We start from the raw sequence: 13,086 nt of genomic DNA on the forward strand, positions 1-13,086 counted from the left end.
TTTTTCTGAGATTGAATTTGTACTTTTATTTCCTCCTGCGGAAGCCTACTTATTTTTCATTGATTTCCATTAAAGTAAGGAGAGCACTGATCTAGAAACAGTTCATGAATTGCATTACGCAGTTTAATTAGATGGAACAGAAGTTTCTCCAAGGACAGAATAGTCAGCATTCAGTCTAAAATGCAACTCTGGACAGTAATGGTTGCAGCTAGCAATGATCTGAAGTCACAGCCAGTGCCAATTACCCCTTCCACTCATTACGCAGGACATTAAGAATGATGCTATAGATGTTCTCTGTTTTAGTATTTAGTACTATATAGCAAATATGTATGTTTAAATTTCTCAATTCAAACCTATGTCAGTTCAATAGTGAGTTCATTTGAATCATGTAATAAATCAAATTCTTGTTTTGCTTTTTCTAGCTGTCTATAAGTCTTTTGCTATCAAGCCAATTGCATATTTGTAGTAACAAAAATTCAGTAATCTGTATGCACTGTTGTTACTTTGCTGCTGCAATAATTTTATGGACAGGATGTGAAATCTTAAAAGTTCACTGATAAACCTGTACTTGGGAGAACATAAAGATATGCGTCAGCTGAGATCTGTGCCAGGGAAACTAAGGGAAAAAGAGTACACAGCAACTTTCCCAGATCATGTGAGCTTAAATTCTGTGTTGTAACATGATGATGCTCAAATGCTTACAAGAGATTAAATGGTATTGGGTAGAGGCATATGCAGTTCTCAGATTCTGGCAATAAATACATTGTGTCTTGTTTGCAGTACAGACACAAGTTCAGAGAGGACAAGGTTTAATACAGTCAGAGCATTCCAGGAAATGTCATAGTTCAGTTTCACCAAGTTGATATTATATTGTCATAAAATTCAAAAGAAGAATACTAACAGATTGAAAATACCCTATAAAACTTGTATTTTGGCTTGAAACAGTGGAAAAAAAAAATTTTATGATTAGAACATAAGGGTATGGCCAAGCCAACAGTTAGGTCGTCAGAGCTATCCAAAATATCCTATTAACTTTTTTTTTTTTTTTTTAACTTCTTTGGCTTGAAGGACAACTTAGCCTTAACAGACCACACATAGAATATTGGGTGACACCCCATACCAACTGCTGAATTACAACTAGCATTTACTAACCTTTGGTTTTTTACATTTCATACCTACATAACCCCTAAAACATACTCTTGATTCACTGCTAAAGTTTCCGTTTTTTACAGTTCTAATGGAAACTTTGTTTCATAGAAAGGAATGAAATGTCAACAAAGTCAAGGTGTACTTTCCCCTGGAACTGATCAATAGACTGGCAGTGGGATACACAAACTAAAATCTGCTCAACAGAAGAGAGAATTTCTGACGGTTTGCTCCTCAACAAGGAGAACTAAAATAAACATAGTTGCAACTGTGGTACATCATCTTAGCTAGCTAAAAGTACCTCATTTTGCCAATACAGGCTTGTACTGAGGCCACTTCCAGTTTTAGAGTTTGCTTTTTTGGACTGTCTCTTCCACCTGAGAATTGAGCTGGAAAATTTTCCAGTGTTTAATCAATTCTTCCAACAGGAATTACTATAGCATTTTAGAGCTGAAAACTACCAGTGAAGGTACTTTCTATGTCTATGTAATGATAACATCTAAAGTACAAAATAAATATGACCAGGTATATTTTCAAATTTTGAGTTTTGTTGTGAAAGGTCTACTAGTTAAAAGCAGGCTGCAAATAACATCAATTCACCCAAGGAAAGGCAGTAGTTCAAGCAAGTTCATTGTGAGGCAATCACCTTCATTATGGGCTCCCACACAGATCCTTATCCCACATAAAGTTCATTTTTGCAGCAGATGGACCGTCAGCGTTTGAGTTGTCAAAGAATGAAGTTTTTAGCTTTAGCTGCAATTCAAAGTACACAGATGGATGCAAGAGGTCATGGGAAGGATAAAATTAAATACCTCATGTGTAGATAGCCTTACATTATCTTAATTGTTAAATACTAAGCATGTAATTTTAAAACTATTGGCATGGCTTAAAAGGCTAATACTCAAATCCAGCACAGTGATGTCCTTTGTCTTACAAATCTGACCAGAGGAGTTAGTAACACCACGGAAATAACATCGCCCTGCATGGAGAGAGAATTCATGGTTGAAAGGGTGGTGGCACAAACAGCCAGCAAAAAAAAAATCCCATTAAATTCAATGCTGGTGCCTCTGTTCTGTTCCAGGACAATAAACTGCAGGCAAAACTGCACTACCTCCAGCATGCAGGATCTGCCCAGCAAGTACATGATGTGCTACCACCAAGGAACATGGCCAAGAAACATGGAACTGGATGGGAAGCGGGAGACTTGAGTCTGTACTAAATGAATGAGAGCTAGCAGGCAATGTAATCAAAGTAAAGTAAAGTAAAGTGAAGTGGGATGGATGGATGGACGGATGGACGAAAAAGGAAATTTATCTTAGAACATAGTCTGTGTAGAAATAGCAAAAAAAAAAAAAAAAATCACAGGATCGTGAGGTATTTATTATGGCACATTAGAAAACCTTTTATGTTCAAGAATCTACAGCAGCTCCCCACAGTTTCTTTCTAAAACCCCATAGCTTTGAACCTTTTCAAATACAAATTGCTTGCACACACAGAATATACAGCACATGCTTAGTATTCATGTAGGACTTTTGCTGGTGAAATTTTTTATTTTATTTTGATAACACTTTCTTAATTTGGATATAAATCTAACTTTATATCTTCTCAAACAGAAAAACGTAGTTTATTTATGTGATTATTCTCCCCTATAAATCATATAATATACACTGAGAATATGCTGGGGGGAAACAGTTCTCTCTTTTCCTTTGTGCACTGTAATATATCAGTTTCTGTGGCAATAATTTAAACTCCTAAATGTTGTTAATGAAATCCTCTATTATTACAGTTCTGGGAAAGAGATATTTAAATATCTAGCTTCTGAAACATATGGGCTTGGGAAATGTTAAAAATGTGGCACTGAATTTCTTGAAGAAGCTGTATTTAAAAAGAATTTTATGCATCAATTTTGCATGTAGGGTTTTTTTGTTGTTGTTTGTTTTGTTGTTGTTGTTGTTTTAATAAATGCTCACAATATGTAGTTCTTCTCTTAACTGTGGTGGGAGTCTCATAAATAAAAAGTGTCCAAAATTAGCCAGTCTTTACCATCACAAAGACATCCTAGTTATTCAGCTGACATTGGCCGTCCAGAGGCAGTGCACATAAAGCAGATATCCAAGCACAGGTAGGTGTGCCGGGCCCCTGGGCATGGCTCAGATTCACACACTGCTGCAGGGCACAGGCAGCTGAGCCCGGTGCAGTAATGCTTTGAGGGGCTAAGAGGCACCTTAGGTCTGCAACCAGAGCATCACAGGTACATGCTCATGGTAAATCAGTCATCAGTGAGGTGAAGAAGTTGTTAACAGAGATCAGACCGGCTCTTGATTTTCCTTTGCATCCTTCTGCAGCATGTGCTGCAAGTCCTTTCTCAGTCACTTGAGCTCTTTTACCAGCTAGCATTCCTCCTATTCTTTCTGTAGGATATGTTGATGTCACACATAGTCTTTTGCACTTTTCCAATGCCACATAAAAGTTTTCAAGGCTTTGTGTGTTTTCAGTAAGTATAAAAGTTTTTGAATAACTATCCTTAGTGAGATGTATTTTTGTTTGATGCTGTACAGGAAAACTAAAAAGAAAAAAGACTGACTTTTCCCAGGGATTATTCTTGACAATGCCATTAGGTAATTTTCTGAATTCCAGAGCAAATTATTTTCTTTAGCTGGATAGTCCCATGAATTACAAGAATTAGGTATTCTTGCGGAATTCAGCACATAGTTGAATGAAAATCAGATCCACTATCTAGAAATGTACGTATGTCAAAACCTAGGGTTTCTTCCTAGCTATTGCATTTTCTTCATCATAATTGGTTCCTTAATTTGAGGCTGTAAAGGCTGACTCTGCCTCTGATACTGGGCATAGATAAGTACCTTCTTTCAAAAGAAATTACATGTTCTGGTATTATGATGGCATTCCTTTTGGGAAAAGATAAAACTTCTTTGCAAATCTGTGGTTTATATATAAGAGTTTTATGAATTGCTTATATTTATTTTCCTCCAAAAGATTTCCTTAGCAATGTCTAAATGTATTATTTCTACTTAATAACAAGCTGACAAAGTTTTCTGCCAGAAAAAAAAGGTGAAAAAAAGAGGCACACTGATAAGCACAGCTGTATGTTCCTTTCTTACATATGGCCTTTTTGCAAATGTGTTAAAGAATATACTTTTGAATTCTCATTAATTTAGTGTGTTAAGAAAATTTTAAAATATCACATGTGACATGGTTCAAGCATGCAGAGTGTTGTATGAACCAGCTAGTGTATTTTTCTCTTAAAAAAAAAAAAAAAAAAAAACACACACACAAAAAAATACCCACCACAACTTTATAGGAGAATGTGAGGATACAGAAAGAAAATTTTCCAGTGATCCAACAGAAATCCCTTTTTCAGCATCCTCTGTGAATTGCAAATAAATTGCACATGGAGCAGAACTGGCCATTGCAAAAACTCATGTAATTTGAAAAAAAACACTGTAACACCAGTAATTGACAACATTCTGAAACACCCCCTTGAAAAGCTGAAGACCAAAATTTCTATCCCTGAAATAAAGGAATGGAAGAGTAGATAGATCACATATTTCTAGTTGTGTTGTGGCTGCAGCATTGCCGGAAATGAACCTGAAAAACTCTTTTTCACGTGAACTCCATGATATAGTCACCATTAGAAAGCCCATCTACAATAACTGGCAACCCAATAGTCCTACTACTTTAGTGTCGTTGTTTTCTGAGTGGAAACACGCCATCTAATCATCACACATACTCAAAACTGCATCACAAAGCTACCATAACAACAGACTGGCTTCTTTTTACAAGACTTCCCAATGAGTTGTCTAACGCTTCAGGAAAAAGCAAAACAGCTGATTCTGAGTGAGAAAATGCCTGACTGAATTTTAAAATTTGTTCATTGCCAGTTAGAAACTCATACTGTCTGAATCAACAGTAATGGATACTGGTCCTGGAGGGACAGTAAAGAATTAACTCATCTGAATCTAGTCAAGAATAGAGGGGGTTCTATCTTATATTAAGTCTACTATACCTTATCTATCATATGCCAAGCATGATGGTAAATAAAGGAAAAATAAGATTAGTTTAAGGTTTTCTAAATATAGAAAATATATAAATGATGTTTTATCTAATTGCTGAAGACACTGCTAAAGATAATGATTAACCAATGCAGGGTGGTGAGAGCAATATAAAGTAGGTTAATCATCTAGAGCTCATGCAAACCCTGTTAGCCTCTAGTCAGACATTTCCCGAAGGTATCAACATAATTTGAATTTCAAAAAAGAGCTTAACAGAATATAGTTCTTTCTTTTTTTTTTTTTTAAATAGGGATTTGGACCATAAAAATCAACTTTACCTTTTCTAAATTTCTGTGTAATCATCTGATCTGAGCTAGTAGTTTAAAACTGAGTAATGTGAATATTTCCCATTAGCTCCAGAGAAGGCAATGGCAAAGTTCCCTCCAATTCTGACAGGAAAACACCTGAACAGCACAAGGATCAGAATACCACTTATATGAATGACAGTTACTTGCTTTACAGATTTTTTTTTTTTAATGTTTTCACTAGACTCAGATCAGCATTCAGCTCCCCAGCACATGTTTTGAATTCTTCTTTTCTGGAGAGTCTTACCCTAATTTTTTTTCACAGGAATTTATTTGGTTTTTTTTCTCCCTTTTAAAGCTGAGCTTCTTTAAATGTTACATGCCACACTGTCTGAAATATGTCTTGATTTTATAGTTTTGTTTTTGAAGATGATGGAAAGAAATACAGGTGACTAGAGAAGCTTATGCATTTACACATTGACAGATTTGTGAAAAACTTTCTGCCTAATCCTGTTTTTCTAGGCTACTCTCTGATTGACTAAATTGACTTTTTAACAAAAATTATCAAACCCATTTCCCTTTGAGCTTCACTTCCAGTTTAAAAGCTCAGTCATCCATAAGTCACTTTGGACTTCAAAGATGGTGAATCAGACACACATAGCTATGGCATGTGTAACCTTGGAATTCATAATATTCTGTATATTAGATTGATATTTGCCCCATTTTCTAGAACAATGCCAGACCCAGACAGACAGTGTTCTTCTGTTGATTGACCCTCCATTTCTGTTGTAGCTAAAGACATATACCTCCATAGTTGATTCTTTTCACATCTGTAATTTAGAAAATAATAGTTCTTTTCCCTTTGTAAGAGGAAATGTAATTGCCATATAATCTCAAGAGCCCAAAATTACTTCTTCAATCTGATTTTGTGCTTCCTTCAAATTACACTTTTTTAAATAAGGAAAGGAGGAAGAAAAATTCAACAAACTAATTTGGATTTTATGAATAAACCCACAAACCCCAGATTCTCAGTACACAGATGAAAATTAATTACTTATACAATACTTCTAAAAGTAATGTGGGAAGCATGCATTTCTCTCTAGAAATGGAATCATCTGGGACCTGATATAAATTTTGGAAGAATTATACATTACACTAGATTTATTTATGTAATGTAATTGAAAATCTTCAGGTTGGAAATTCCAATCATGAAGTAAATCAAGGCAAAATTATGCCAGTTGACCAGAAATTAGGTATATTAATTTTCTTTTGACTAATTAGGTACTTCTTCATAAGAGCTGGGAATCACAAAGTATGTATTTCTTACCATTGCACAAATTTTGGAACTCATGGTGTCCATTTTATAGAAGAGGGAGAAAAGCCTAGAAGCCATGAAAGATATCTGAATTTCCCTGTGTCCTACTCACTAGCCTAACTCTGTTATATTCCAGACCTAATGGTTAACTGTGTTTTTGTCACCTTGAGACAGCAAACTCAGTTTGAAACTATAGACATCTACTTATTCAGTGCTATTAGGGGACATGAAAACATTATGTTTGTGATAACCAGTTATCTTCCAAATAAGGTGGAACTTTTAAAATTTTAGTGTGACCTGAATGGGTGCAATTTTTAAAACCATTCTGTTAAAAGACAAAGAATTGATCCAAGAGTTCCATGTGTCGGTAGTCATCACAAAGAGCTTCTAGAGACAAGAATCTCTTAATTAAGTTCAATTAATCTAAATTAAAATAAATTACACTTCTTGACAATATTTTTTGGTCTTCCCAGAACAGGATTTTGTGGTCTCTGAACTGTGCCTTAAGGTTTAGTCTGAGCTTTTAACTCTTCTGTCCCTTGCAACTATTTGCTCTGTCCTATCCTGCACCTTTATAAAATAATTATAGTTTACTACTCCCCAAAATAAAGATCATTAGCATTTAGGCCAGTGCCTCTGTCAGGAGGAGGACTGGAGGCAAGAGAATCACAGAAGGAAAGAGTATGAAATTATTCATGTGCTGCAGTTCTCACTCAAAACAAACCCCACAAGCCAAAGGGAAAGTGATTCAGTTCTATGGGCCCTTCTACTTTGATAATTCGGCAGCAAACAACTTTGTGAACCTGATAAACTTGCTTTCAAACTCCTGTCTTGGCTGTGCTACTCACAGAAGGAGCAAGCAGAGAGGAGAAACAAAGCACTGCTTTTCCCTGTCTGCACACTCTCCAAACTCTGCACCTCCAGCTCCTCTCCGGTAACTCACGACGCTATTCCTCTGCTAATCTCTTCCTGTGTAACACTTCAAAACATGATTTCTCACAGGGAACCAGGGAGAGGAGACTCTTTGCATTAAGGAGAATAAAATCAGAAAGAGAGGTATTTTGAAAGTAAGTTTAGGACATAATGTGCAAGTTTGGACGATGCATCACATAGGACATAAGAAGACCAAAGAAAGAGAGAGACTTAGGCTGCTCCTATTACCATTGCAGAGTTCATCCAGCTCAAAAGCACATACCAGCAGCAACCAGAAATAGTCAACTTCTCACCCTACTGGTTCTCATTTTACATACCTCTTTATACACAGCCCATTCAGCCTTCAGCTGCAGAGCTGTCTGAGATTTGTAATGTAACGTTTCATGGATGCATGAATATTTGAGCTTCAATTATTTTATCCAAACAGGCCTGTTCTACTTTAATCACAGTATAACTAGATTGCAAAATATATGTCTTTAAAAAGCACTGAGGGGAAAAATAGGTATAAAATAAAATCTTACAAATTGTATACAAAATTTAAAAACCCAGCTCTATAGAGGAGCATATGAGGGGAAGGAAAAAGGGCAAAAATCATATAATTATTTAAAGCACAGAGACTAAGTATTTAGAATCCTAGCAGCAGACAAATTAATAATTGATACTGTTAGTCTCAAATACTCGGTAATAATTAATACAAGATAATAAAAAACATTGTAAAATAAAAATTAATCAAGAAAAGTATTTGCTGTAAAAGTAATCCAGCATAATGAGCCAAAAATTAAAGAATAAGACCCTCCAAATTTAAAAGTAATTTTTAATCAGAAGATGAAATGCCAAATAATATAACTGAAATTGTTTTGCAGTTAGCAACTGATCTGCTTTATATATGAAAGAATTCCAGGGCACAAGAAGGTATAGCCTGTTGCATTACACTGTAATGAGCAGATCAATTAAATTAAGTAAGAACTGTATCAAAGCCCATGTATAACCAGGAATTTCCCATCTCAGGCAGCCAACTGGTATGCTCAGGTTTCATATCAAGGTACAGTATTTCTGGAGCACTAATTTTTCATCAGGATGAAATCCATAATGCTAGAAAAGTGAAGAGGCACAGAATCAGTCCTCTTTTTTTTTATACAAAGGATTATAAAAGGAATTAAAAAACATGGAAATTTTAAGCAGATTTAATTGTCTGGCTGAGATAAAAGATATTAAAAGTACTAAAAATAAGAACTACTTTTTCTTTTTTTTCAACTGACAAAACATCAGTTGTTATTTATTCTTTCACCCGGCAAACGGAGACCAGTTGTTTGGATGTCAGCTGCTGAAAAAAATCATTGTGTGAAAGTTAAAATGCTCACTGGAAAAGCACAGTTCAATTAAGCACAGTCTGCACCGATCAGTCAGAGAAGGTCCTGCTTTACTGACACACAGGAGTCCTGTGAAGGCGTTACTGCCATGACTGATGAAAGGAATTCAATAGATTTATGATACCCTGATTTGACAATGCCCTTCCCTCAGAAATTAATGACTACAGGACAGTGCTAGGACATCAGGAGTAAATGAAACTGTTAGTTAAAAATAAGAGCTGGGAAAAATACATTTGAAAGTGCGTTTTTTCAAATCTTTTGGGAAGGAATTATGTAGGTCTAAATCAAAATTCTAGTACACCCATATAATTTGGTTTGGGACAAGGATAGTGACTCCTCTCAAAGGGCAACTAAATTACAGGGAGATTACCTAAAGGAATCAGTCGGTGACCAAGTTGACTGTATTATTTAAGATGCTTAATATGGACCAGCTGGAGAACCACTTACCATGGAAAAGAATGTTTTGTCCCATGCTGAAACATGAGATCTTTACTGAGTCTTTGGAAAAACTCAAGTATAAATAACTGGTGTATACCTACATTCAGCAGCTTTTTAAATGTCTCCCTGGAAGATACAGATGCATAAAATTTTCTTCATAAATTCTATCAGTGCCTCTAATGAAACAAAAAACTTCTTATATAAGTATTAAGCTACCCAATACAACAAGAGCAGATCTAGTACAGAATTTTCAGAATTTCTGATAGCACATGGAAGGTGTTATCTTCTATGAAATGCAGTAAGTTTTCAGAGTCATTGCTGAAGAGCTCTATCAGATACCCATTAAGTTTTTTATTCCCTGTAATTGAAACTTGTGTTTTATAAGTTACATTAAAAGAATTGCTGATTTTTCTCCTAGATGAGAATTGGTATAAAGTAATCAGAATTAAAAACAAGACTGTCAAAGACAAACTGTGCTGGAGAATCAGAAATTATGAATGCAAGAGATAAGCTTGAAACTAGGATAAGGGATAACTAAGGGCTGGATAAAACATACATAATCCACAATGATGGAGTATTATCACAATATTCTTAGAATCAATTAAAACTTTCATTTATTTTTGGTGGTTTTTTCCCCTGAACTTTTCTTGACCTTGATGTGGTCTGAAGGGAATTTATTTTTCATACCTTTGAGAAAAGTGTTTTCTGCAAGGGAGACAGTGTGCCTTGTCTGGTTCATACATTAAAAGATGCCACGGTCCTTGGAGCTTTCAGTCCCACTGCAGGTACTGTACATGAAGAGGGATCCTTCCCAATGAACTCAGAACTCCAGACACCAACATGATTTTCTCTGCCTCACGGCATGTCATGTACAAACACTAGCCAGTAGAACCCCCTCTGTCTCTGGAAACTGAGACTTCCAGATGGCGAGCTGATCTGACTTATTACTGAAACAGTGCTGTAGATACCAAAGGAACTAGAGCAGATGGAGTGACACCCCTGTCTGATCATTTCTGAGCAATGGGAAAGGTAGTTCAGGTATGGACAAGCACTGCAGCTCATTATTATTTTAACCAAGCTATCTTTATGTAAAGGTTTTAAAACAACTGAGTTACTATGGAAACTGATTGAAGCAAAGACTGTAAATTCTTTTCTAGACAATGATAATAGGACTGACAGGTGGGCTGTAAAAGGAAAAGGAGTGCAATACAGAGTAAAGCATGCTGATCTGTTTCCCCTTCCTACAACTGTTGTCATTTATAGCTCTGCTTTATCTCTACATTTTCTATAGTGATATATTGAAAATATTTTAGAAGCAGCTCCCACCTAAATTAACTTTTTATTTTGTCATAATCATACTTGCAAGAGGAAATACATGAAAAGAAAAAAGAGCTAAAGGGCAGGGCACTCCACTTATTTTTCCAAATTATTCTGTCTTACTAGAACCATCATGAAGGGAGAGGCATCACTCAGGAAACATATCTGCACGAAGTGCCCTTTCCCACTAACGTTTATATTTTCTTAAAATATGCTCTAGGTACATTTTCATCCTAGCACAATGCTCCTCTTGTGCACTACGAAAGAAAGTAACAGGAATTAAGTGATTTTACTGAAGAAATACTCCTTCTCCCTTTCCCATAAATTTAAAAGTATACTTATTTTCTGTAATCCTATTAAAAATACATATATTTGTCTCTGTAAATATCTTAGCCCGATAGATGATGGCAAGAATGAAAGAGATGAGAGTATACCCGGCTCTCAAAACAAAGTGTGAGAGTTTTAAGAAAGGAAATTTGCAGAATGAACAGCAGAGCTTGTACCTTTTCCACTTGGAATAGTTAGTTGACAGCACTGGAAAAGATTTCAGCATATGAATATGTAATTTTTTATTTATTTTTTTTTTTAAATTCTGTGCTGGGTGTTCCTACCTGCTGTGTTTAATTTCAGAATCTCGTGTTATCATTAGAGAAAAATAATGTCTTTTGCAACATAATATTCTACCAAAAGGAAGGCAGGAGAAGGGGGAAATTCTTGATTTGTCCTGATACTTTTCTAGCCCGAAGTTTCTTCTGGGTTCTACCTCCCAGCTGGAGCTGTGGTTGTACATGCCCTCCTGACACAATCCATAAAGCAATTTTCTTCCCAATAGTAAGAGATTTGTTGTCATCAACAGACATATTTGGTCCCAAAACACTAGACCCACAACAGATAGTCACCTTTTCCAGCATGTTTGCCTTACAGCTAAAAGTAACAGCAGCAGCTGCTTTTGTTGTCAGAAGTAAATATACTCCTCACCTTCAGTCTCTGCCTTTCTCAGCACTGAGGGGGTGGGGATGTGGCAGATGGTTCCTGCTATGTAATCACAGATAAAATGCTATTTGGTGTATGGCATAAATTTACAGGCAAATAAGAATGCTTTTCATTTAATACCATCCCCATGAAAAGCTGGACACTTAATAAAATGTGGCATGCTCTAAGCAACACATCTTACACGTTAACGTGGAGGAAGATGAGCCTAGTGGCAGAACTCTGATAAATGATGCACAAGCCAAGTTTTACTTGTCATAAGTGAGATTTGATGACGGTGTTTATTACGTGTAAAGCTTTTTGGCAATGAGACAAAGGGAAACGCAATTCCTAATTCTACTCTTTTTAAGCTAATTACATCTTTTATTCTGTCCACTGTACACTACTGGTGTGTCTCTGAGGCACAGAAAGCTGCCAGTCCAGGCTGAGTTGTCAGGCATGCTTGTGCAGAGGTTTGTGCAGTCCTTGAGACTGGGCACTCAAGGACTCCTTGCTTTAAAGGTAGAGCCATTTAAAGGAAGCCATTTTAAGTATTTCTATGCTTTTTGTCTTCATTCTGACACAAATCCCATTGGAAAAGAGTCAAAAAATATAGAGCGGTCCTTCTCAAGCAAATAAATTCCCAATGAACACAAAAATTATTTCAAAATATGTTTTTAATTCTAGAAATACTATCCCAATAGTCAACAGTTTAATACAATGGAAATTCCTTGGCACTACTGTGCATTCCCAAATTTTAGGGTTTTTTCATATCTGGTTGTATGACATAAATGTGTTGTTTCAAATAATTATCATCAGATTCCACAAAGAGGTGTTTATCTTGAACTTAATTAAGGAAGTCAGAGGTTTAGAAATAAGAATGTTGGTAATATTTAAGGTCATGACACAGGACAGTGCAATTTTAATTTACAAATTCTCACCTAAAGGCATGATTATTCAAAAGCAGAGGTGGAGAAAAGATGCCAAAGAGAGGGAGGAGGGATTGTTAGGAACTGGAAAAAGCCAAGATATAAGTTCTGTGGAAAAAACCAACCACAACAAAAAGAAACCAAAAAATCAAACAAACAAACAAAACCAACAAAACACACCATAAAAAAATCCAGCAAAAAATGATAAAAACCAGAAAACAGAACAGACAAACCTTAAAATCACAGTCTACAAAAATGCCATTTGCTATCTAAGGATAATTCTTCCAAGCCTGATCAGAATTCTGTGAAGATCTCTGAACTTTGCAGAGGTGTCTCAGAGAGACACCTTGT

The 13,086-nt window shown here is 35.8% G+C and overlaps 1 protein-coding gene across 3 annotated transcripts in view; it reads left to right on the plus strand.

Annotated features, from left to right (window-relative positions):
• The window catches only part of B3GALT1 (beta-1,3-galactosyltransferase 1), a 178,864-nt gene that overhangs the window by 64,175 nt on the left and 101,603 nt on the right, over positions 1-13,086 (plus strand). The gene's annotated exons all lie outside the window — the stretch shown is intronic.

The sequence above is a fragment of the Hirundo rustica genome, chromosome 7, assembly GCF_015227805.2.
Source record: "Hirundo rustica isolate bHirRus1 chromosome 7, bHirRus1.pri.v3, whole genome shotgun sequence".
Classification (NCBI taxonomy): domain Eukaryota; kingdom Metazoa; phylum Chordata; class Aves; order Passeriformes; family Hirundinidae; genus Hirundo; species Hirundo rustica.